This window comes from Vicugna pacos, chromosome 20 (genome assembly GCF_048564905.1).
Source record: "Vicugna pacos chromosome 20, VicPac4, whole genome shotgun sequence".
Classification (NCBI taxonomy): Eukaryota; Metazoa; Chordata; class Mammalia; order Artiodactyla; family Camelidae; genus Vicugna; species Vicugna pacos.
In genome coordinates this window covers 12,278,043-12,305,340 of record NC_133006.1, presented here as the reverse complement: position 1 = coordinate 12,305,340, position 27,298 = coordinate 12,278,043, and the positions used below count along the sequence as shown (strand labels likewise).

At 45.8% G+C, this 27,298-nt stretch overlaps 1 protein-coding gene across 4 annotated transcripts in view; it reads right to left on the bottom strand.

Annotated features, from left to right (window-relative positions):
• The window catches only part of ADGRF5 (adhesion G protein-coupled receptor F5), a 91,696-nt gene that overhangs the window by 51,508 nt on the left and 12,890 nt on the right, over window positions 1-27,298 (bottom strand). For 3 of the 4 annotated variants that reach the window (XM_015237378.3, XM_015237375.3, XM_006201930.4), the window contains exon 1: window positions 14,432-14,702. The exons of the other annotated variant lie outside the window; for it this stretch is intronic. The gene's annotated coding sequence lies outside the window, so the exon portion shown is untranslated. Of the gene's footprint in view, window positions 1-14,431; window positions 14,703-27,298 lie in introns of those variants that run through there. 4 annotated transcript variants of the gene reach the window in all.

Genomic DNA, 27,298 nt, shown 5'->3' with positions numbered 1-27,298 from the left:
CTCTCATGGGTCTGTGGAGCAGGACAAACTACTTTGTGCAGATTTTTTTCCTTGCTGATTTCTTCATGTGCATGGGTTTTTGTGAGAAGAACACTCAACTAAGAGACAGAAGATAAGGGTTAGGATCCAGGATTACTACAAACTAATTGCATCCTTGAGTCAGTCACTCATCTTCGCTGAGTCCAAGTTTCCCCATCTGTGAAATGGGGATACTTATACCTCCTTTAATTCTCTCATAGACTTTTCTGAGGCTCAGGTGTGACTCAAAGCCATGCAGAGCTCCAGGCATGCGGCTGCGAGAGCTTCACCCTGACCGCTGGTGGAATCCAGAGGGCAGCCATCAGGAAGCACCAGGGGACCTGGCCCAGATAACACACAGACACAGCCAAGACTTGCAGGCCAGGGAGGATTGTGTTTCAATCATCAGCTGCCGCCTGCCTCCTTTTCCTCTCCCCCAGTGGAAAAGAAGGAAGCAGAAGGCCCTGGAAAACTGACCCAATTTGCAGCTCTGGCAATCAAATACATTTTTTAAATTCTGCAACTCAATGGCTTTTGGAAAATGCTTTGCCATGTAGGTTCTGGGAAGAGCTGTGTCTGCTGTAGGGAAGTCATAGCCACTCATTCCTCCTTGAAAGGGAGTAGGCTTTTGTGGGGTACTGAGCTGGCTGACTTAGCCTGGTGATAGCAACTGTTTCTGGGATGACTCGCATATTTAGAAGGCAATTGAATCTTTTTAGGCACCGATTTAGTGCACTGGCCTAGCTGGTTCCACACTGAGGCAGTGAATCAAGGTGATGCGAGTTAGTAACTGGATGGTTCATGAGCCTCCCTTGGTATGTGACAGTCAGGGAGGGACTCGGGGATTTGAAGGGTTAGAGCTAACTTCTCGTCTTCCCGTGGTTTCCAGATGTTGGCTTTTTTTGTTGGAGTTAGCAAGGGTTATCTTGGTCATGATCATGACCAAATGGTCACAACCCAAATGGCCTTGCCTGGTGCTTTTGTATAACAGCCACTGGCCAATACTGTCCACTGTCCTCATCTTCCCCCAGCCTCCCTGGAGACAGTCCTTGACTTAATGGACAACTTTTTCTCTGTTGACCTATCTTATGACCACAACATCGCAATTCAATAGAAATAGAGATGCAAGAAGGACCCCCACTGTGGGCAGGGGGTGTTCTCTGGCTGCAGAAGAAGAATAATGGCTACGTTCAGTCATTAGTTACACAGCAAGTGGGGAGAGGGGGTTCTCTACCTGCAAGAAGAACGCCACCACTTTGAGGGAGGAGGAACATTAAAAATATTTGACAACCAATATGGCGCAGGCCTGACCGATTAGAACAGTGATACAGCAGTTGGAGATCGATTCAGCTTTTAGGGTTCCAGCTACGTGTGGGGAGATCCCTAAAGACAAACTCTTCTTACCTCCATCAACAACCTCTCAGTAACCCTCCAGCTGTTCTCATCTGTGGGGAAGTTGGTGGAAGCTGTTTAACTTGGCTCGTGGAGAAAAAATCCAAATCCATCCAACAAAATGCACAGAAAAGCACCCCCCTCTTCAAGGCAGCATATCTTCAGCAGGGCCCCTTGAATTGTAAGTCCCCTAGAAGCTCATATTTATTCCAAATTCCTGGAGTAAATGGCAGACAACAACTAAGAGACACAGAGACAAGTAGAGGCAGAAAGAGAAATAACATGATCTGGTGTCATTCTCAGTTTCTTTCTCTTTGAAAAATACAAATCCTGGACACTGCCTCATAAAACTCACCAATCTATGCGAGCTAGCTGTGTCTTAAGAAAAAGCTGGGAGGTATGACCTCATGCTTAGTAGTAACCCTGTAGTGATGCTCAACTTCCTGGTGCCTCTGACTCTATTTTCCTGTCTGTGGACTTAGAAGAGATCAGGAGGGAAACCAAGCACCCTGACTTCACATGCTGGGAAGAAGCTGCCGGGATTCTCAGCATCACTGCCTCTGGAGAACAAGGGTCTGGGCCCCTTGAAGCAGTCTTTAATGATATTCTCTCAAGGAGTGATTATGCACCAGGAACACTCATCGTGAAACTGGCCTGAAACATATCAGGGAACTGTCCTCCCAAATCTTCCAAACAGCTAGTGCTTCACATCAACTGATCTCCAGGAAACCACTCACCTGGACCAGCCCAGCTTTGACTGAGGGGATGGAAGGAGCAGTAAATGGGTTTAGAAGAAGCAATCTTGCAGGTTTAGAAGACTGTTCACAAAATGACCACATCTGTGAGGTCTGATGACCCAATGTGATCATCAGGTTGTGGTTCCAAGCTCTGTCTGAATCGGGCAACGGTGAGTGAGACTTATTCTGGAAATGTGCTTCCTCAGCTCTGACTTCCCGTGCTCTCTGGTCCCTCCCCCTTTGATTCTCTCTTTGGCTCCTCCCAGGGAGCAGGAAGGCAAGAGATGAACGTGAGCCCACGTAGGATTGGCCTCTGCCCAGGTGCCTCTTTCCTCCCATCCAGAGCTCTGCTCCTGGCTTTGGCCCCACACACAACCCTCCCCCTAGCATTGCCTGGGTACCACCACCCTGGAAGGAAGTTCTCTGGAGTACGTGTGCATCACCTGCTTCAGTGGCTTTTATCCCTGGATACACATCTGAACAATCAGCAGGCAAATTTCTTTTTTCCCTTTTTCATTGCTGTTGTTTTAATATCACCCCAGACCAATTGAATTAGCATTTCTGGTAGGTGGGAGCTGAGCATCTGTTTCCACCCCAGCTGTTTCTGATGCAGAGGAGGGGTTGAAGTCTGTGGGTCCATGTGTTCAGCGTCCCATTGCTCTTTTCACGTCCCCTGCAACCTCCTGGCACTTTCCATCATTAGCCTAGAGTCCTCTCTCTGCTAAAGAAACTCCTAGGGAGAAACAGAGCCTTGATGGGGAGGCAATCAATCCATGGTGAATGAATGAATGGGTTAATGGGAGTAAGGACTCAGAGGTGATCTGCTTCATAGTTTTTGATGCAATTCAACAGCCAAAGCTGTTCTTTGAGGTTGTGTTATATATCTCACTTAACGAACCAGCAAACATATTTTCTATAGGCCTAAAATTGTGCTATGCATTCACACATTGAAATGAGTCGTGGTCCTGGCCCCTCAAAAGCTCTCGATCTCATCAGGAAGGCATGAAACGTAGACTGAAAGAGAAACAAGCTTAAAAGATGCTGTTAACTAAATGCCCACTTTGTACCGCGCACAGCCCTAAGTGCAACAAACATGTTCGCTCACTCAGTTTGCCACTCACAGCGAGCCCGTGAGGTAAGCATGTTAATCCTAATTCACAGAGGAGAAAATGAAGGCTTTCAGAGAGGTTATCAGATTTACCCAAGCCGCCCAGCCAGGAAGTAACAGAGTGAGATCTGCCAAGTTGGCCTGTCTCCGAAGGGGGCTGTGGTGTGAGGGGTAAGTGTGACAGAAGGAAGTTGGCCAGGGGGAGGCTGGGTGAGTTTGGGAGTGACCGGGATCACTGGCCTGACCCTGAAGGATGAGTAATGCTTTAACGTGTCACAGGGCAAAGAAAAGGGAATTTCAGGCAAAGGAGAAGACTGCAAGCAGAGACAACTGGGTCTCATTAAAGGGAACAAAGCACCCAAAGGGTGATGTCTGGCTGTGCCTCGGGCCCCTTGTGGAAGTTGCCTTGAGCAGCTGGTCCCTGCCTGCTGATGGAGGCGTGGCCTGGCTCCCCAGAGGCACATCGTTCTCCTGAGCGCTCACCATCCACAAAGGGGGCAGAGCTATTTTTGCTCTGACTTGGCAAGAGGACGAATGGGATGCATTTGGGATCACGTGATCCTCTCCTTCCTATAACAGACCATAGTGGAAAGGGCACCGGCTCTGGAGGGGAACAGGATTGTGTTTGATTCCAGCTTCCCCGCTTAGTCATTGCGGGCAAGATGCCTGCCCCCCGGAGCCTCAGTTTCCTGGCGTGAGTGAGTTACAAGGACTACAATACCTGCCTTGCAGCATTGTGCTGAAGATCAGAGATTATGCCTGTGAAGCCCAGAAAAGCCCAGTCACAATTGTTTGGGATTTGCTAAGGGCTACGTTGTGTTCTGCAGAATTATTACGTCGGTTGCCAACCGCAGCACCTCAGAAGGTGAGCTTCTTTGGAGACTGGGTCTTTAAAGAGATAATTAAGTTAAAATAAGGTCCTGCGGGTGGGCCCTCATCCCATATGGCCAGTGACCTTGTAAGTGGCGATGAGGACACAGACCTCCGCAGAGGAAGGACCACGTGAAATCAGCAGAAGTCAGCAGAGGAAGGTGGCATCTACAAGCCAGGGAGAGAGGCCTCCCCAGACACCGACCCTGCTGACACCGTGATTCAGACCCCCGGCCTCCAGAATCGTGAGAAAATAAGTATCTGTTGTTTACGTCAGCCAGTCCTCACGACTTTATAATGGGATGCCTGGAAAACTAATAGAGAATTCAATAAAGATGATACATATTTTTAGTTTTCATCATTCAGAAAGTGTGGGTGTGCCCCTCTGGTTTACTGCTCAGTATTTACTGTTTATTCTGGAGATGTTTTATGAAAATTGAAAAATGGATTTTTGGTGTGTCTGAATAGAGCATAAAACATACACGGTTCAAACTGGAAGATGAGTTAGAATTCATCTCTTGTTCAAGTACTTGCCCCTTCCTCTTACAAGCACACACACACTTCTTAGATTTTTAGATGAGAGAACGAAGGCCTGGCAAAGCTGTGTGTCTCAATGGCAGTTAGAGGCTGAGTCAGTCAGGACTGAAGAGGTCAAGCAAGGATTCTTAAAATTCTAGATAATAGTAATGATCTACAGTCAGGAAAGTTATTTTAGGATAGGATGGTGGATAATAATTATCAGCAATGATAACAGTGATGATGGTGGTGGTGATGGTGATGGTGGTGGTGACAGTGATAATGATGGTTACTATGGTGATGGTGATGATGGCACTGGTGATGATGGTGATGGTGATAATGATGGTAGACCCCTGTCATTCACTGGCTCTGTTTCAGACATGGTGCTAGGCTCTCTCCAGAATCCATGGTAACCTCACTTGGGTTTCTGAGCCTAATCGTAACTATCTCTTGCATTTATTTACCCCACCTCTGATTTCCCACACAGTCCAGGCATTCAGTGCCCCTCATGCGCACCATTGCGATGGCTTGATGCCTCCTCTCTGACCCACCATCCACATGAACACAACACTGATCTTCCGAAGCACTTTGCAAGTGTTACCTCCGTTCCTCTCCACACTGCTTTCAGAACAAAGGCAATCACTTTCACTGATGCTCAAGGCCCTCCATGACCCGGATTTTATTTTTCAGAGCTGTCGTATTTAAGAAGCCTCTATCATAGTTTTGCTACTGCAGCTGGTTATTTTTTCATAATTTAAAATAAGGGTGAGAGATTTTCCAGTGTTCACCCCAAAGTCAAAATATAAAAACTGATCTTTGAGACTTTATCCTGGGGGTGGGGAAGAGTAGTTATTACTGTCAAACTATTTTTCAGGGCTTGGCAAAACCAAAATAATCCTGTCATTTTCTTGGTTTCTTAATCCATTTTTTCCCCTGCCCCTTAGCTTCGGGATAATGACTACATTTTCAAATTCTATCCACCCTTCAATGCCTTTGCAAAGGACTGCCTCCTGGCTGGAGAATCCCTGCTATGTTCAGCTACAAATAGTCCCAACCTCCTCTGAACACCCACAGTTAATCTACGCCCTTAGCCTTCCTCCTTGTATTATATTTATTGCTGTAAGTATTGCATGAAACACATCTGTTTATTCCCTCACTCATGGGTTCATTTCTATGTTCATTCACTGGACAAACATTTACTAAGTCCTGCTAAGTGCCAAGTTCTCTACTAGGTACAGGGGTAATAGTAGAAAATGACAAAATGGTCCCTGACTCCATGGAGCTTAGAGTCGAAGGGAATAGATGAGCATTATTAAAGAATTAATTTTCAATTCATTGTTTAACTATGAATGTGAAAGTGCTACCAAGGAGAATCATCATAATACTAACAGTTACTGAACATTTATTACATGCCAGGCGCTGACTTGAGCATTGGCTCTATTAAATTCTTTAATCCTCACAACAATCCCAACAAAATGGTCATCATAGGATTTAATTGGTATTAATTAATAGTCCAATATCAAATTGACTGAGCCATAGGAGGCTTCAATAACTTGCCCCAAATCACACAGCTTGTTAGTGGCAGAGCCCATCCTTCTAACCACAGTGCCAAACTGTCCAATAAAGCTTGTTCATAGAAGGACATGACCTAGTTTTGGGAATTCAAGGAAGGTGTCCCAGAGGAAGTATTTAATTGAGCTAAGATCTGAAGCATAAGTTGAAGTTAGCTAAAAATAAAAGGGGAGGTTTGAGGAAGGGAGGAAGAGCGTTCTAGGCAGAAAGAAAATCATGTGCAAAGGCCCTGAGGCAGAAAAATACTTGACACATTCAAGGAGCTGCAAACAATCAAAATGTCTAGAACACCAAAAGGGTGCAGGAGATGGATATAAAGCAGGATAGCTGAGGTGAGCAGGAGCCAGGCAGGCAACCTGCCATGACAGGAGTGGATGAGACTGATTAGAAAGAGTAGAGAGGAACACCTAGGACCATGGCCCATAGAATCCCAGCACTCAAAGGTTCGGTCAAGGAAGATGATTGAGCCAAGATAGGAGGGAGAGACCAGAGAAGCAGGTAGGAAATTAGGCAAGAGGAAAGTCTGGAACCAGGGAAGTCCAAGTTTTAAGAAACCAAGTGTGGTCAACTGTCTAATGGTGCTGAGGTCTGTTAAGGGGAGGCATGAGATTGCCCATGGGATTTGGAGACATGATATATTCTTAGAAAAGTGGCTAAAATTGAAATGATGGGGGAGGAATTCATATTGGGAAGAATTGTAGCGTATGGGAGGTCAGAACTTGGAGAGGAACACATAAAACTCACGAAATTTGGTTAAAAAGTGGAGGAGAGAGAATGAGTCTTCTCATAGGTAAACTGCTTGGTGTCCATGTCATGCACAGAAGGTGATGTGATATGCAAGGCTTTCTTCTTAAGTAAGAAAGAATTGCACTCACAGGCGAGGACACTGTCAAGCGAAGTCATGTATCTTACTAACCACTGGTCAGTGTCTGACGAACTAGACAAGTTATTGCATCCTTTGAAAGAAGCCAAGGTTGTATCTTCCTATGCCCTGTTCCCCAGGCTCTGGGCCACATAATATATGTTCATGCCACCTGAACCATGTACTTCTGATCAAAATAAAGGCTAAGGGAGAGACTGAATATAAGTATGCACATATACCATTGTACTACTGGAGAATAATTCAAAACAGAGTCTCTCTTGATGGCAGATGATGGATGTACCAAGTTTTAGGACTTTCATTGCAGATCTTACTAAGATGACTATTCTTCGCTCAGGGTTGCAATAAGGACAGGGTACCATCGGTCACCTCCCTCCCGAACTGCAGAAGTACAGGTTAAAAATCCTCAAGGACAACTTTAAGAATCTGCCTTCACCAATCTGTATTTTCAACCGCAGAGGTGATAAGACTTTTTTTTAAAATTTATTTTTACTTTAAACATTTTTTATTGAGTTATAGTCATTTTGTGCATAAGACTTATCTTTGCTGACCTCATCTAATTAGCTGATTTATCCCTCGCCCATGCCGAACCAGAAGCTAAACATTTATTTAACACAAACACGAAACACAATACCAATTAACGAACTGCCTTGAAATTTTTTTCCCCCTATTTAATTCTCCTTTGCCTTAAAACAAGGTCCTGTAGCAGCATTGTGTGAGGGTGGCTCAGTCCTATCAGATTACAGAGGAACATTTGTTTGTACACAATGGGGTCAAGCTTTCCAAAACACACGGCCCATGTGTGCGGCGTTGATAACTTTTTATCTTTCTTTCCTTGTTGTAAATCACTGCAGGATTTTAACCTTTAAGCGAGAGATTGCCATCGCGGTGAAAACATTAAGTTCCAAACTCTGCTCTTATCTCATCCATCTTGCTGCTTTCATTTACCACGTGGACGGGTTTCCCTAAAACCCCTCAAAACAATGCCAGGGGTGCACGCCGATTGCCTTGGAGGTGGCCCTGGGGTTGGCTGCACGGCTGTCTAGAGCCTCAGAGGGCTTGGGCGTGGCCCCCAGCCTTAAAATTCTGTGGTTCTATGCTTTACGAGATGAGATTCAAAATAATACTGAGTATTTTAATGACAGCGGTAGTGGACCAATCAGAGCAGCCGCTTGTCACTGCAAGAGCAGAGAACCCCAGGGGCTCTCATTGCTGGAGAGTGGGGAGGTCTGCAGGAGGTCGAGGCTGGGTGGTGGAGGCAGAGGTGGTAGGGGGCACTCTGGGCACTCCAGGAGCTCGGGGCAGAAGTTATTTATTTACCACGTGGTTTAAACTATTCCAACATTTTAATACTTGGCAGGACCATCTTAGCCCTCTGTGATCCCTCCTTCCCCGGCCCTCGCTCACTCCATCTCCCTGACAGCAGGCATTGGTGTCTGTGGCCAGTGACCTCACTTCTCTTGAATTTCCATTTCCCTCCCAAGGCATCTTGTTAGATTTTTAAGAACAATGTGTGTGTGCTACTTAAAGTGGAAAAATTGTTATTTTTTCCCCCCAAATACAATACCCTGAGAAGTCGTGGCCATTCCAAGATTTCCTTAATCTGGGCAGTCTGACTTTAGTCCTCACCTTATTATGAAAAGTGTTTTATCAAGTGTGACATTCTTCACTTGTCCTTGTCTTCCCTGGTTTCTCATAGGTTTCAGACAACATTTAACGCCTCCCCCCTTTCTTCCCTTGGGGTCGCTCCTTACTCCAGTTTTTGCTCCTTTCCCTCCTCCTGTGATTCCATCTTCCTCATCCTGTAACATGTCCCAGTGAGCCCGCCAAGCCTCTGCTGGACCCTTGGATAATCTCTCTTGACACTCTTCCTCTTAAAAAGTTAGTCCACTTCTTTAGTTTTAATGATCAGTTTACGTGAGAATTCCTCAAACTTTATTTCATCCTTGATCTCTTTGCCAAATATTAGGAGCATCTCTCCAACTGGACTGTTTCCACCTGGGTCTAAATTCAGCTCAGCGGGACTAATGCATTTCTTGTCCCTTCCCAGAACTGCCAACTACTGGTTTCATTTTCAGTTTCCCAGGCTTACAACCTCACATATATTCCTGGACACAAGAATCGAGGCAGGAGGGGCTGCAGCAACTCAGCCAGTCACTGAGTCCTGTGAACACCTCCACCGCCTTTGTTTTCTTTTCCTTGGCCGCCATATTGGTTTGGATATTATCATCTCCAATTGCAGCATCAGCTGATTAATTTTCCTAGAACACTACTTTCCATAGATTGCTACTATATCATATTCAAATACTTTAAACATTCTCAAATGCCCAGAGAATATTTGGGCTAATTCACCTGGCGAGCATGGTCACCACCACCTAAGGTAAATTGAGCCCTGCCACATTTTTCTTCCTTTAAACCTGGATTCATTTGCATGGAATAAATGACTGATAAAGAAGATGTGAGATATATATATATATATATATATATATATATATATATATATATATATATAGGAATACTACTCAGCCATAAAAAAGAATAAAATACTGCCATTTGCAGTTACATGGATGGAACTGGAAATCATCATTCTAAGTGGAGTAAGCCAGAAAGAGAAAGAAAGCTACTATATGATACCACTTATATGTGGCATCTTAAGAAAAAAGAAAAGGACACAAATGAACTTTTCTACAAAATAGAAGCAGACTCACAGACAGAGAACAAACTTATGGTTACCAGGTGGTAAAGGGGGTGGGAAGGGATAAATTGGGGATTTGAAAATTGCCCTTCTTGGGGAATAATGGAAGTGTTCTTTAGCTATCTTGATTGTGGTAGTGGTTTCATTGGTGTAGACATCTATCAAAATTCATCAAATTGTACATCTGAAATATGTGTAGTTAACTGTACAGGAACCATACCACAATAAAGGTGTTAAAAATAAATAAATAAACCTGGATACAGAACAGGCAGGCTGACTTACAAGCTTTTTTATACCTTCTTTTGCAAAATGTGTCATAACTATTCATCATAAACATGGGTTGAATGGATTGCTACCTCCCAGCTTCTTCTCATACTATTCTCGGCAACTGAAACGCCTCAGTCCTCCTTTCTGAGATTTCCTCGTTATTTCAGGTCTTGCTTATTCACTTGGTAACAAAGATAATTGCTATCATTTATCAAGCCCTCACTGTACACCAGGCATCGGACTAAGTGCTTTGCACCAGGCTCATTTAATCCTTTAATCCTATATTGTTAGAACTATCAGTATCCTCACGTTACAGATGAAGAAACTGAGACTTGGGGAAATTAAATCACACACCTCAGGTCACACAGTGAGTCTGTTGCCAAATCTGAACTCTGACCCTTTATAGCACACTGCCTCTTCTCCTGTCCTCGAGAGATACATCTTTCTTTGGAATGCCCTGCACCCCTCCCCTCAGCCACCCCTCTGGCCCTGTCATGTGGATCTTTTTTGCAGCACTCAGGTGGTTTTTGCAGCATAACACAGTCATTAGGCAAATGGACTGGTAAGTCTGACTGCCTGGGCTGGGATCCCAACTTCACTGCTTGCCAGCTTTGTGTGCCTCAGGCAACGTAACTTAAAATTGTGTGTCCTTCATCTAAAAAATAGGTATTATAATAGTACCTGAGATATAGGATTATTGGAATAACTCATTGACTTAACTATCTTTGTAAAGCACTGAACACAGTGCCTGGCACAGAACGAGGGCTCAGTAAATATTAGCTGACGATTAAATGTTACATTAATGTTACGATTAAAATTCCCAGTGCCTGTGCCTCGCCTCCCCATGAAGAGCAGAAGCTAATTAAAGGAGAGGAATCTCTGCCTTCCTTAGTCCACTGCTTTCCCCATGTCTATTTGGTAGAGGCTTCCACGCAACTGGGACTTTAAAGGTTTCACTTTTGTGGTTATCTTTTAGGGAACAGATAAATTTCTAATTATTTTAACCATCATCACTAGAATCACACAATGGGAGCTGAAGTGCTGAGCTGGCAAATACCTTGTGAATTCATAGTGTCCCCGCAGAGATTGAATGCAGCAATCTTTCCTGCATTACCCACTCTGTGCTGAAGCTGGCAGGCGCCTGGGAAACGGAGGCTGAAAGGGCCCTTCCCAGGACCCCCAAGAAAGGAAACAAAGATTATAGCAATGGCCAGTACTAATTTGGACTGTACTGAGAAATGTCGGGAGGGGGGAGAAATTCTAGGGGCATGTCTTATGATTAAAAAACAGCCCTAGGGACTAAAAACTATATATGAAACAGCTAAATGACAAGATCCTACTGTACAGCACAGGGAACTACACTCAATATCTTGTAATAGCTTATAATGAAAAAGAATAGGAAAATGAATACAGACACACACACACACACACATATATATATATATAAAAAACTGAATTACTATGCTATACACCATAAACTAACACAACACTGTAAATCAACTCTACTTCAATTAAATTTCTCTTTTAAAAAAAGCCCTGATTTATTGTCTATCCATCTATGGATCAATCCAGAAAGTGGCGGATGATGCAGAGGATAATTAATCTTTCTTTTTCTTGGAATTGAGACACAACCTGTTCAAATGGCTTTGACTGAAATGTATGACGGCCCCCCCACCCCCATGGCCGTTTGGCAGTGGAAGAGCACATCCTGTTTACCGAGAACATTTAATCTGATTTTGTAAACTCTGCAAGGAACAAGGAGCCAATGAATCTGCAAGGATGCCAGTGAGGTTGTTTCTGATTTAAACTCAAAAGGCAGGGCTGTTGTCTGGGGGAGATGGAGCCACCTCTGTGTCCTCACCTGCGGACGTGAAAGGGGGCTGTTCCTCTCATGAATGGCAGCAGCCAGGATCTAAATACACGATGCTCACCGCTGCGGGTGCTGCTGGCCCCAACTTCTCCGTTTACATGAACCGGCATTGCTTCTGCTTCTCAATTTAGGCAAACGAAAAACCATGTCCAGGTCCCTTCCCCCGAGAGTCTGACTCAGTTGTTCCAGGGAAGTGTCTGGGCATTGTTTCCTTTGTGTCAAGTTTCTGGGGTCATACGGATTAGACAGGAGGTGTTCTAACCTGCTAAAATCTGGACCAGGCAGTAATTTTATCTATTAATAGAATTTCTGCAAAACTGGGAATCCATGTTGCTACAAAGCTGACAGAATCCAGCCTATTCCATTAATTCTCTATTCCATGAGACTTTTATCCTCACATTTTCCCAACCAAGAATGGGGTGGGAAAGTCAGAGATCTGGGCTGCTCATCTCAGGGCCCCCAAAAGATTCGTTGCATAATGCTGGGCAAACAGCTCAACCCATGAGCCTCTCATTTTTGTGTTCCGTGAAATGAGAATACGCTACCTGCTTCACCTGTGATGTGGTGAAGGAAGACGAAGTCTCTGCCAGCGGCTAGCACTGTGCAACAGGGTGAAATGTCTAATCAGAACTCTCCAGGACTCGGAAAAAGAGTCAAGGCAGGCAAACTTAACGGGATGGTCAAGAAAGCACCACAGAATGTCCAGAATCAGCCGGGCAAATGAACCCTCTGGTTTGGGGCAGAGAAACCTTGGAAAGAGCTGGAAAATACCAAATAGCAACTGAAAGTATTTTGTAGTTATTCTTGGATATGACATTGGTTATGCACCTTCTTTCCAAATCCAATACTGACAAGTTCACAGTGATTTTTTTCTTATTCATTTGTCTCATAACAATGCATGGGGGGGGGAATAAAAGGACACCTTTTTACAGAAGGCCAAAAGAAATAGCAAATGAGGGGGAGGGCACAGCTCAGTGGTAGGGTGCGTACTTAGTGTGCACAAGGTCCTGGGTTCAGTCCCCAGTGCCTCCATTAAAATAAATAAGTAAATAAATAAACCTAATTACTTTCCCCCAAAGCAAAACAATAAATAAATAAAATATTTTTAAAGGAAATAGAAAGTGAACCCATGTGTTAAACACATTTATTACCCATTAAATAAAGAAGGAATCTTTCCTACTCTCTCCCCATCTTCCCTGGGCCAAGCATTTAATCTAGCAGGCTAGCTATCATCTATCTGTCTGTCTATCTATTTATCTATCTGTCCAGTTAATTTTCTTTTATCTCCTATAGCAAGGCTGTCTTTGATGGCCTTCAAGACAGAAACCTAAACTATTAGTTGGAGAATCTAGAGTTTAAATTAATCCATGGGACGTTGTTATTAATATTATTAATTGCCAAAGCTAAAACCAACACAAAAATAATAATGGCGAAAATGAATAAAACACTTCCAGATCTTGCTAAGTGTTACAAGAGGTGTTCACCTTCCCCATGGATCATTTTTGCTTTCCAGCGAGAGGAAGGTGGTGCTAAGGATTAATACACGAATCTGACAATGAGAATTTATTGTCCTCCTATGCGCCCTGGCTTGTCCTAAGAGCTCAGAAGACAGAAAAATAAATCATATAATTGGTAAGATACACAGCAAACTATAGGTGGGCTAACTTTGCATATGGGGTGTGCTGGGCTTGAAAACCTGTGAGACGTATTCTATCACAGGACGAAGACAGTCACGTGTTACTTGCATAATTCAAAAATCAAAGTCCTCAAACTAGCCCTTTATGAAGAGAAACACCGAGCTGCAGTAAAGCGGTGTAGCCTGGCTTTCTACAAAGTCTGAGAAAACATGGCTTAAGCAAACCACACATCGTAGGTCACGTCTGCCCTTCTAGAACCCTCCAGGGAAGTCCGCTTCCTCTTAATCCCAGCTCTTCTTCTGCTCTCCTTCCCAGCACTGACACGCAAAGCCGCTTCCCCTCAGTCTTGGGTAGGGGGCTGCAGCCTACACTGCACATTCCCAGCACTGCCTGGCGGCTGGGGATAACCCGTGTCCACGACCCCCGTCCCGCTATACCCTCCCCATCCATCAGCACAGCCACAACGAGGCTGCCTGGCACGGAAACACTCACACTGCAATTCACAATCGAACGCTCTGGTCTTCATGGTATATTTTCTGGCTCAGGGATCAGAAAACTCATTTCAAAGGAAAGAAAAAGGAAAAGAAAGCTCTCTTTATGATAGAGGAAATCCTAAAGGATCCCAGCTAGCTGCCTGACACTCGGTCTCCCTAAACGCAGTTTCATCCACTTGACCGACAGGCTGCATACACGATGCCCTTGACCTGACAGGCTTTACACTCCTCCATAGGTGTCACAGTGACCTAAAAGAAAATCAGGCAGAATGTCGGAATCAGAAGACGCCTCGAAAGGCGTGTCAGAGTGACTTAGGTGCCCCTGAGGTCTTGCTGCAAAGGGAGACAGACCGCAGTAGGAGAAATGCCCGTTACCTGCCCAGCACGGTGGTCCCCAGGCCGGTGCCTGCTCTGCTCGGACGTCTAACAAGCTTCCAGGTCTCCCCTGTGACGCTGTTTACCCCGCGGTCTCATGCTCGATAGAGGGAGGGCTCCAGGCAGGACTGGCAGCTCCGAGCCGAGCTCAGCCTCACCCCTGACCTCCGTGTCGTGGTCCTCCGAGCCTCACAGAACCACCCCCGATGGCTGGCTGCTGTTTGAAAGCTAGGAGTGATTTCCTGGTCCTCTTCCCCGGATGGCATGTGCAATTTCCCTCACGCCCACTGGAAGTCCTTCAGATCCTTCTTATCTGGAAACCTCACCACTGAGTGGCCAGACTTGTTTGGCCAATGCCCCGAGTTCTTCCTTTCCTTCCTCCAGGGAAGAAGATCAGAAAATGAAACCAAAGCAAATCCAAAATGGGGTTGAGCTCATGACTGCTGTAGGATGCCCAGTTTAAACCTTCCGAAGATATCCACCTACTTACATTGCATTTTCAGAGTGGAAAGAAAATTACAATTATCAATGAGTTCCATTTCTAGCAGCGCCAAGAAGTCAGAGAATAAAAAAATCCTGAATGTGGGAAGACCTGAAGGAGTTGTTTGGTCCTACCCCTGAGCTTTGGAAGGGCTGCGTTTCAAATATGCCACATTCAGGGGCATCTAGTTCTCCCAGATTTCCGGGGAAACTCAGAATATTTGTGCATCAAACTATAAATTCTGTATGTCACACTGAAAATAACACTAATATTCAAAGATTAGGATATACAGGGGAAAAGGCAGTTTGGCAGGCTGCCGTCAGGTTGTGGGATTTAAAGATGAATTAGAATCAGACACAGAATACAAACTTGCGGTCGCCATGGGAGTGGGAAGGGACAGACTGGGATTTCAAAATGTAGACTAGATAAACAAGATTATACTGTATAGCACAGGGAAATATATACAAGATCTTGTGGTAGCTCACATCGCAAAAAAAATGTGTGACAATGAATACATGTATGTTCATGTATAACTGAAAACTTGTGCTCTACATTGGAATTTGACACAACATTGTAAAATAACTATTACTCAATAAAAAAATGTTAAAAAAAAAAAAGAAGAATTAGAATCAGAGTTTTTGAGCTGGAAGGAATCTACCCATTCTCATTTTACAAGTGAGGAAACTGAGGTTCAAGGAGAAGCTGTGACTTGCCCAAGGTGAGAACACAGGTGGGAAGGCACAGATTATCGTCCAGTTGTTCTTAAACTTCACTATCAGGGCTACTCATTGTCTTCCCGCTCTGAAGCCCTGCCCACAGAAAGTTTGGCGAGTGGGGCCCATCCTGGAGCCCAGGAATCTGCATTGAACGTCCTCCAGGTGAATGTGGCGCAGGCTGTCCTCAGCCTGCACTGAGAGAAGCCCTCTTAGAGTCAGGACCATGTGTCAGTGCAAGGACCCAGAGTCAGACTGCAGGGGTTCAAACCACAGGGCTGCTGATTTCTATTTCTGTGACCTTGTACACATCACGAGACCTCACTGAGGCTGTTTTATTACGTGTCAAAGTGAAATAATAATACTGCTGAGCTTATAAAGGCTCTGAGAAAAGCTGAGCTTAGAGGAAGGACTCCAGAACAGGAGACCTCAGCTCTAACCTGCCAAGCTCCCCCCATGCCTTGCCTGTTCCACACCATCTCCCTTCATCCCTGCCAGCCTTTCCTTTCAGCCAGAGCTACTGCCCGGAGGCGTGCCAGCAACCATCAGTGTCCTCAGGCTGGTGACCAAGTGAGGTATTTTAGCAAAAGGAGAAGGAGCTTTCAGAATGTTATCATTCTGTTTCTTGGTACTGATTCTCAAGTGTTGCGTCCAGCCCACTCCACGCCATCATGGGGGATGTTGACGGATGCCCGCCTACAGCTGGCCCCCACCTCCTCCTCGCTGCCAGCCCAGCCCTGGCTCAGCACTCAGAGGGGCACGTTGTGATTGGCCTAAAGCCCAGTGATCTCATTCTCCTTGCTGGACCCTGGGGTGTGCTTGGACACGTGGCCGACTGTGGATGGACATTCCCTCTGGATTTACTGTTAGTGGCACAGTAAAGGGCCTTCTGATTTAATCCAGTTCTAATCGCATTTTCTAGAGAAAATCACCACGAAAAATAAATCTTTTGATTCTATATAAAATACTACCTGTGGCCAAATAAATCAATAAAATAAAAATATTAAAACATATGTGCACCCAGCCAAGTAGCTTAAATCATATTTCAGAATATAGTTGTTCCTTGAAAACTGTGTTTGAAGTGTATGTGTCTACTTACATGTCAATTTTTTTTTTCACTAAATACACACTGGTTTATTACATGATCCACAGTTGGCTGGTTGACTCTTTGTACGTGGAACCCGGATATGAAGGGCTGACAGTAAAGTTACACACGGATTTTTGACTGCATGGGGGTCAGCACCTTGACCCCTGCATTGTTCAAGGCTCAACTATATTCCAAATTTCTTATGCTAAATATTTGTGGTATTGACTTTTCCTATAGGAAATGGACAAAGATATTCCAGATTCTTTTTCACACTAAAACCTACAATATTAAACATACATAGTGGAAAAAACACTTGGGTCTTAAAAACCTAGGGTAGCTTGGGGTTAAGGGTATGGACTCCAGATCATCCCACTAGTAGCTCCTCAGAAACTTAACTGGCTGTTTAATTTTTCTATGCCCCAATTTTCTCATCTGTACAATCAGGCTCATAATAATACCTACTTCAGAATTGCTAGGGAGATGGAAATGCTTATAACAGTGCCTGGCACATAATGAGCTTGTGTTAAGTGTTAGCTATGGTTATTTCTGCAGAAAAGAGACGTTTTTGTTGTAATAACTGTTGCATGCGTGGATTTGGGATTGTCTTTGTCTTTGCTGTCCTGCTAGAGTTCTGCCCAGATTGGCACTTTGAAGATGCCTCCAAAATACACCTGTTGTCTCTGTTATGAGTTTTGGCTCCTTTGAGGGTAACGCGAGTGGATTAGTATAAATGTAAGATGAATGACACCAGCTACGTTGGGGAGGAAGGAAGACAGCATAGGAGGAAACTGGAAATTCAGGTCGGGTAAAGGACACTAAAAGAACTTTGCAGGCTGGCGGCTTTGGAAAGTTATTGCAAGGTAGCTCTGAATGTCTGCTGGCAGAGGTAGCCAGCCCTGGGAGAAAGGAAAGTTTGCCAACCATGATACTTCAAGAAAGAGTGACAGAGTAGGGGAACTTGACTTGGATACACCTTGCCTTAAAAAACATCTTGCTGTCAGAGTCTGCTCCTGGGTTAAAGCATCTCTGAAAATGCTGTCTTTTTCCTGCTTGCGCTGGGTCGTGAGGCGCAGTTGGCTTTGACACAGACCTGGACGTCGTCAGGGTGACTGTCCCTTCGCCTCCCTGAGGAGCAATTCCTCTCTCACCCACAGTCCCGTCTGTTGCTAGGAACACCCTGTGCTCGTCCCACTCAATTTACAATGAAAACAAAGACAAATAAAAAAAATGGAACCACCATATGGTCTTGGCTGCAACCCAGAATTAACTGCTGATGGGAAGACGTTGCCCCGTGGCAGCTCCAGATGCAACTGGCGGTGACAGAGGCTCTTCACCTGAGTCCTAAGATGTTGGAGTTGGTGGCAAATCGAACACAGACTTCTTCAACCAGACTGCGATGGTGCAGCCGGAGTAACCAATTCATGAGTAGCGTCATCTATGTTTGTGTTAGTAAGAGGTGTCTCTTAGGACTTGAGGGCATAACCTCATTTGAGATAGAGCTATTTTCCCAGACCAGGAGCATTGGGACCCAATAAATCTGTACTTCCCAGCACACTCCAGGCTCTTATGTGCCTCTGCTCTTCCCCCTTTTCACCTAGATAACATGCAGTCTCCATTTAAGTGGCAGGTGTTATTCTTCCAAGACCCACACAGCCCTCCCAGCCTGGGCCAAGGGTTCCTTCCCTCTGATCCCACACTTCCACCGTTACCACACTGCATTCAGATGATCATTTGGATGCACTGAGTGTAAGGACCTTGAGGACCATGCCTGGTCTTATTTATTATAGGCCTGGCTCTTCGAATGGTGCTGGCATTTCACAGGTGATCAATCAAAGCAGACAAAAGGAAACTGCTTCACCTCAGTGCATTGATGGTTTCTCCTCTTAACACTGGGGTGTCCCATGGGCTCAGTCTTTGGAACTCTTCTCTGTTGACATTTATTTCCCCAAGGGATCTCCACCAGTCTCATGGTTTAAATCTCTGTGCTGATGACTTCCACATGTCTGCCTCTATCACAGACCTCGCTCCTGAACTCCCGGCCCATGTCTCCAACCGCCCACTTGTTACCCCCACTTGGATGTCCCACAGGCTCTCAAACTGAGCATGTCCAAACCCAAACTCCTGATCTTCCCACCCAGACTAGCTTTGCCAACAGTCTCTCCCATCTCAGTAAAGGGTGTCTCCATCCTTCCACGTTACCCAGACCAAAACTCTAAGAGTCATCCTTGAGTCCTCCCTTGTGCACTGTAATTTGTCATCAAATCCTGTGAGCGCTGCCTTCAAAATAGACGCATGATCGGGCCTTTCTTCCCCTTTCCACTGCTGTCACTCTCATCAAGCCATCATTGTCTCTTGCCTGGATTATTGTCAAGGCTCTAATCGGTCTCTGTGTTGGCCTGCAGTTAGAACGGTCTTCATAAAACATAAACTATATCATGTCCACCAGAGCTCAGCCCCCCTGTGCACCGGTCTCACACAGTCAACATGAAAGTCCTTTCAGCGGCCTGTAAGGTCTACGCCATTGGCAGCCCTGCTCCTCCCACCACGTCTTCCCTTAACTCCTCTCCTACTTCCTTCCGTGTTGCTCCAGCCACGCTAGCCTCCCTGTGAGCCAGCACAGTCCCCTCCCAGAGTCTTGGCCTTTGCCTGGGATGCTCTTAGCTCGGACACCCTAACTCACTCCGTCACCTCATTCCCACCATTGCCTGAACATTGCTGACCACCATATTTCACATTCCACTCCCCCCAACCCCCTTCTCTGATTAATGCTTTCCATATCACGCATCCCCTCTAATACACTGTAATGTACTTGTTTTATTAGCTGTCTCACCTTTCAACCCTCCGCTAGCGTGTAAGCTCCCTGAGGGCAGAGGTGCCTATTCGGTTCACTAAAGAAGAGTGTTTGAAAGTGCACCGTGCAAGCAGGGTTTGGAATGCCATGATATTAGTATACACACAGCAGAAGAGCATACCAAAGTCCATGATGGTTCAACTTGCAAAACTCTCCATGTCTTGGCAGGGTAAGCCCTGGTTTTTGTTTTTTTGGGTTTTTTTAAAACCCATAACCAGATGTTGGTAACCCTTTTGACCCCTTTGGCCCATGGTCAGCTCTCTTTTGGTATTCCTATATCAAGGCCAAGAAAATTCTCCTCTAGCACTGACCTGTCCTGATGCAAGGAAGGAACCGACAAATAATTGGGTGGTTTTATAGTATACAAATGGTCTTATTCTTATCTTTTGTCTGTATATCTTGGCAGAGTCTCCTCTAATTGGCGTTGGTCAGATTTGTGCTCGGCTGCGGCCTCTAAGGTTTTATTTGTACTCGCGTTACCGGACCCATTCCACCAGTAGACAGACTTATGACACCCGATGTACATATCTTTCACATACTTATTTTGCTGTGGTAGATCTGAAAGCTTCCCATCTTTTAGACCAACTGGATAGCTGACAGCTATATGCTACCACCTTTCTGTGTCTCCAGTGGTGGTCCCAGCTTTGCTCAGAAACCCAAAGCACCCTCCAAGTGACATCCTATTTTGGGCTCCTGCCAAGACTGCCTTCCCTGCCTTTTCCCAGAAGAGGGAGAGAGAGCATCTGGGGGAGATGGAGGCAGATTCAGGACATGGTTCCATAGGCGTGCCATCAACAGCCCTCTCTTGACCACTGTTGACCTTTTCTCATGGAGGGTTGATCTTCAGTGGCCTGGGAGCCATCCCGAGCCTTCTGAGTCCACCTTCAGCTCTTCCAGGTGATGGGCCATCCACGTGTCAGGAAGTGCTTACTGATGCCCACGGCACAAAATATGACACCACATGCTGTGGCCACGATGCATGTGGTGTCAGAGCTACTGACTGACCACATTTGTCGCTGAATCCTCCTCCTTCGTTCCCTCTCCCACCCCCGCTGCCCTCACCCTCAGTATCCGGGGGAAGATTTGGGTATTTAAGGACATGGACACTCCTTCTTGTCCTGGTCTGGGAAGGAAGCTATTTTGAAGGAAGCTGCATTTTGTTGAAGGGGCACCAGTTCTTTGGTCCATGCACACTGGGCAGTCACCCCTGTTCTAACTTCTGCTCCTTTATGGTGCGTCCTGGGGGCAGGTGCTCTGCATGGGCAGGTATCATAGACCTCAGGTAACAATGAAAGGTATCTGCAAACATCTGGCAGACCCTAGTGTGGGCCTGAAAAGCCCCGTTCCCACAAGGGAACCTCCCATCCAGATGCCAATGCTCTTTACTATCTGGGGGGGCCTCAGCACTTTCTCTGGCACCAAAACAAAGGGCCCCCCATTTTTGCCTTTGATCATACAGGTGATTTCCTCCAAATTTATCACATCGATTAGTGGACAGCCATGGCACCAAAACCACCAAATAGGAGCTGAAGAGTCATCCACTTCAAAAGAAAAATCAGGATCAAAGAATTTTAGAGTCCAGAGGTCTGGTGATCATTGCTTCCAGCTCCTTCCAGAGTCCCTGCCCCACGGCTCCTGCTTCATGTCTGTCACTTCCCTCCCCTTCCACTTCCCTCTCTTTTTCAGAGGCACAATGTAGTCTTTTTAAAAATGCCCTCTGAAGAATACATACTATGTCAGGCACAATGACAAGGCTGGTTTGAGAAGGAAATTTTAAAAAACACGGGCTGATGCCTGTGCCTCAGGGAAACCACAGTGGCTCTGAAATCCAGCGCCAAGTAGGAGCCTATAAGAAGCTTGCTGAGGAGAAGCAGGAGGCTGGGGGAGTAGGGATGAGACTGGAGAATGAAGCACAAATGAAAATGAATCAACAATCCTGAAGTTCAGGTCTTTGGGGAGCAGGAAGAACATACCTTTTAAAGCGCAGAGATGTGGAAGGCGGGAAAACCACAGAGCTTGTGACCAAGCCCTGGGGAAACGAAATAGTCCATCCTTAGCAAGACCTTGTGAGACCACGAATGCCCCTTTTTATTGTATCTGAAGAGAAACACTTTTAAAGAAAGTGGAAGGTCACAGACTTTCCAGATCCTACACCGATTACTCAGTAAACTGGCTCCCATTCAAAACAGCTTGTTTGTTTTCATCCTGGGGAGAAGCATTAGTTGTTCACTTCGAGGACCCTCTCCCTAGGTTTGTGGAATTCCCCGTCTCCCTGAATCTAAGGTTAAGTCATCTCTTTGGGGATGGAAGCTCTGTTAGTCACTAGTCTGTCCCTTTTCCTACTGCCATGGCCAACGCTGAGCGCCTGCCTCACCGTCTAGTGCCTGGGGATCAAATTGGTACCCGAGCGCAGCTGCCCTGGGTTCTAGCCGGTACTTTTCAAGTGTTTCAGAAACAGATGGGTTAAGAGACTGATGGAAACGTGTTCACCATGGCTGCTGCAGCCCTCTGCCCAGCATCGGGAGCCCTGTCGCTGGGCAGCGAGGAAGTTGTCCAGGTCCCCTGGCCCCCCAGCTCCACGGCCTATCCCAGCACAATGAGGAGTCCAGGTTTCCAAGTTTGAGACTGTTCCTAATTGCCTTACCCTCTCTAATTCAAAGCTGGCCTCTCAGGACCACTAAACTATTTTTAGACCTGAGGCATATTATGCCGAACAGCTACCTGTCAACAATTACATGGTTATTCCAGGGCCACACCCCTTCAGCTGGCCTCGTCTGACCTGGAACATTAAGAGAGGGAAAAGCACATCTATTTTTAGTCCTTTCCTAAGTTCCTCAAGTGTAGTTCCATTTTTCACTTTGTGTGGGGCCAGTAAGTACCCAGAGGGATGTTCCCACAATTAAAATATGCTTGTGCCTGGGCTGTTTCTTTTGTTTGTTTGTCTATTTAAATTGAAGTATAGTCAGTTTACAATGTGTTAATTTCTGATGTACAGCATAGTGGTATATATATATTCCTTTCATATTCTCTTTCATTATAAGCTATTACAAGATATTAATATAGTTCCCTGTGTTATACAGTAGGACCTTGTTTTTTTTAATCTATTTTATATATAGTAATTAGTATTTGTAAATCCTGAACTCCCAGTTTATCTCTCCACCCCTCCCTTTTTCCCTTCTGGTAACCATCAGTTTGCTTTCTATGTCTGTGAGTCTATTTCTGTTTTGTAAAGAAGTTCATTTGTGTCGTTTTTTTTGTTTTTTTTTTTAGTTTCCACATGTAAGTGATGCCATATGGTATTTTTCTTTCTCTTTCTGGCTTACTTGATTTAGTATGCCAATCTCCATGTCCATCCATGTTGCTGCAAATGGCATTCTTTTACTCTTTTTTATGGCTGAGTAGTATTCCCTTGTATAAATATACCACAGCTTCTTTGTCTAGTCGGGACTCTGTTTGAACCTGCTGGGCCCTCTGTGGATAAGGACACTCTTACAAATGACCTCTGACCCTTGGATCACCTGTGGGTCTACATTAGAAGTACTCCCATATCGTCCCTTCTTAAGTGCCAAAATTACCTTATACATCAGATGCCTGACCAAGGATATTTATGGTTACTAATGGGGGCAATGTACAGGTATATTTCTGTATCTGAAATCATAATATTTTCCAAAAATCGTGTAATGACCTAAAGATAGAAAATTGGTTCCCTAAACCCACGAAGACACACACGCACACACACACACATGCGTGTATACACCTATATCACACACATACTTCTCCGCACTGTAAAAATCAGATTAAAGAAGGCAGCAGTCAGCACTCACAATTCTGGACTGTGAAGGCAACTAGTATATTTGACATCTGGACAAGATCCTTTACTAGCCTTCCCCTCTCTTCTATGGGAACATTATTCCCAGTGATCACCCTTATTTTCTAGATTAATTCCTTAGATGTAAAACAACTAAACAAGAAATCATTTCACTGAGGTACTGATTTTCGGTAAAGCATTTAGCTGGGGGCTATAATTTGCCAAGTGAAGAGAGTACACCATGCAGGTAACCCTCTCCTTCATTGTTTTAAATTTGAAACACAAATCAAAACTCTATGAGGTCCCACAGAAAGACAGAATTGAAGCAATTTTTGTTCAGTTTGCCTCTACAACCATGGTGCTAATATTGCTTATTTCCAGTCTACTGTCCAAATGCAGGGACACGTCGTGCCCCAAGGGACAGAGACACTTGGAGCAGCCTCAAACAAACTGCTAGAACTTACTCTTGAAACACGTACATGTAACAGAGTCCCTCCGAGCCGGGAGTCGGTATAGAACAGAGTTATCCAGATTGACTTCTATGTGGAACACACTGCTTATTAAAAGAGAAGTAATATAAATACGGTAATCAGGAGCTTAGATTATACTACTGAAACTGGCCAGTGACGACAGCAACTGTTTAGAACTTAGACCAACAAAAGATCTTTAGGTAGAGTATTTTCATCACTGACCTTGTTTGGAATTGCCACAATGTGATGATAATTTTAACACACAAAAAAGACTTTGAGTTGGTTTTAGTCTTGATTTTAAATTTGCTGCAGACAAGTAATGCCTTATTACCCACACCCAGGGGAGACCTCTCCCCATCACCTACTCTCGTGTCCCCGATTCCGGAGGGTCTCTTGTAAGCTTGTCACACAAGCACAGGAGACCTTGGTGCTAGGTGGCACTTCTCTATTAGCCTTGTCTATTTTAACTCAGGGAAGCTTTTTTAAGGATCTAGATCCAAAGAGAGTGGAGGAAGGACTTGCCACTTTTTTTTTTTTTTTTTGGCATGAGCTCTTGCGAAAGGAGGGCCACAGACTCACGAAGGCGGTTCCCATCTTCTCCAAGGGAAACTCATCTTCCCCGAGTTCCCTACGTGTTCCTCGTTTCGGCTCCCTCTGAAAACATCTCCCTGACCCAGAGGAAGGAACTGCACAATTTCTTTCTCAGGATGCTTCTAAGCCCCCTCCCAGGCCACCTGGGGAAAAAAAAAAAGTGTGTGTGTGCTGCTGACTGGGGGTCAGAAGGGAAACCAGCTTTTGCCCCTCCACTGAGCCCTGAAGGAAGGAAGCAGGAGAGCTCGCTCGGGGATGGGCTGCCCTGTTCCCTCCTGACCTTCCCTCTCCCCGATCAAGGATCTGGTGCAGAGAGTGGGGGGCTCTGCCAGCCGCCCCACGCCTCTCCCAGGATTAGGGACAATCCTTATGGCTACTCCTGAGGGTTCACCCCATGCCAGGCAGCGTGTCAGGACCCAGCTGAGCCTCACATCCTCTGGGAAGGAGGAACCATCTTAATCCTCGTGTTACAGGCAGGAAGCTCCATCCCAGAGCCCCTGGCTCGGGGAGGATGGAAGCGGAGCAGCCCACGTTTGAGGCCTCTGTCCTGCCTGGGGTGGAGGTGGAGGGGGTGAACCCTCCCGTGACTCCAGCATCTGTGGACACCAGGGCATTAATCTTCAGACAGTTCTGGTTGTCCTGTTGGAGGTGCAGGGTTGGGGCCATCTATTCCTGTTAATCAAGTCCAGTGGCACATAGAGCCAGATATAGCAGTGGGTGAAGTGAGCTTCTGGATAACCCATCAGTATAACATGTGTGTAATCGGATGTTACGTCTTCCCGTTCTTTTCACCCAGATATGCCTGCCGTACCTGCCCCTCAAAACATCCTGTTGCAAAAACAAACAAGCAAACAAACATCCTTGCACATGAAAGCATTGTGAGCAAGGATGAATTTAGTTACTATGATACTAGGACCGTTGTGTGGGGTTTGCATCACACACTCTGTATAAGTCTTTCAAAATGCCTCTTCTTCCAAGTCAAACATCACTCATTCCTTCACCAAATAATTGTTGAAAACCTGTGCACCAGACACTCATGTGGACTCTGGAGATAAGCAGTAAGTAATACAACTGTCCCCAAGGAGTTTCATGCTGGCCGGAGGAACATGCTGGCTGGCCTCCCGGGCCGTCACTACCCTTCTCTGCCCTGCTCTGTGCCCTGGGGTGCCCACCCCCGCCTTGCAGCACCTTGTCAGCTGGGAAAGTGGGAGATCGGGAGACAAGAAGAAAGGGATCTACCCCTCTTCCTCCTTACTGGCTGCAGCTTGGCAGTGGCTGCTTTGCTCCCTGCTCAGCCACAGATTCTGGGGAACCCCCTCGCCCATATCTACAGGCCTTGGCAGGCTCCTTTGACACCCCACCTCAAACTTCTGGCCCCTTCCTGCCCTAGAGGAAGCGATCAAGGGCTTCCTGGAACTGCTAGTCCCTTGTTGACTGAAGTCCCTACATCTTCTCAGTTACCCTTTGAGAGCGCCATTGATTTCCTGGCATGACCTTGGCTGGTGTAATATAGACAATAAACAAACAAACAAATTATGTATCAGATGAGCAAAAATGTCATGTAGGGATATAAAGCAGAGTAAAGGCAGTAAGGAATGTGTATGTGTGTGTGCGTGTGTGCGTGTGTGTGCGTGTGCGTTGGTGGAGGTGGCACCCCTCCCCTCTTTCTCCCGTGTTTCTGAAATTCCCCTTTCCAGCCCTTGCCTAATCCCTTCCCAGCCTCACTAGCTCAGATCTCATGTTACTGGGTTTTCCACGGGGTCCTCATTTTTTCCTGTCTGTATTAAACAGAGCCTTTCAGGTCAATCACGGTCCCAGCCTTCAAATGTGCATCCCAGTTCCCCAAGCAAAGTGCCCTCCACCAGTTCCCGTCTTAGCTCCAAGGTGACAGCAGGAGTTATGGACCACCAGAAATGTTTTCTACTACAGGTAGTTTGTGAGTAAACACGATTTTATTGTTTACTTTTGAGTGCTTGGGAAGCCTGGGAAGGAATTTGGGAAACTCTTTTAACCATGGAAAACCTGCAGAACAAATTCTAACGCTTGCTCTGGAAACTCTTCGCTGGAAGAAGGGTGACACTCAGGTGCGCTGGAAGCATCATCTTTCCCTGCCTTCCTGCTGGCCCTGGACCCCGCCACCCACTGGCTGCCCACTCACACTCCTCTATTCCTGTATTTGTTTTGTTCTGTCGGGCATCTAGGCAGCCAGTGGCAATGAGTGACTTCTGAGGTCGCTGTCAAAAAGGGCAGGGAGGTGGATGAGGTCACTGGAGGTGAGCTGATCGCTGCAGGAATCCAGGATACGCTTCTCTCAGACATGGCGCCTTGGTGTTTGGAGATTAAGACTTTGAGAAAGTGGCAGAAGCAGGACATTCTCTCTGGTCTTCCCCTGTTGTTCTGCACTGAAGCCGACCATAAGACCCTCATGTGAGAGGGACCTGAGACAGGATGCCGAGAGGAATTTGAGCAAACAGACTTGGCTAGGTTTCCCCAGTTCCCTACACCTGCTCCTACTCTTTATCCCCTCTTAGCGGTCCCCACTCTCCACTCTTCACCAAACCTACCATAGAAACACTCAGGTTTAACTCTTCCTTTAGGTCTTCATTTCTCCACAAAGGCTTCCGTGTCATGGAAAACATATTAAATAAATGGCTATACTTTTCTCCTGCTAACCTGTCTTCGTCAGTCGAATTTTCAGATCAAGCAGTGGCCATAAGAGGCTGAGGAAAACGTCCTCCTCCCCTGCACCTCAAAGCCATGGGTGAAACCTTGCAGCCTTCTGGTCTTCTCACCAGACCAGGCAGCATCTGATGGGAGCCAATCAGCACCAAGACTTGACCCCAGTGATTCCCGTGGGAATGGTTCT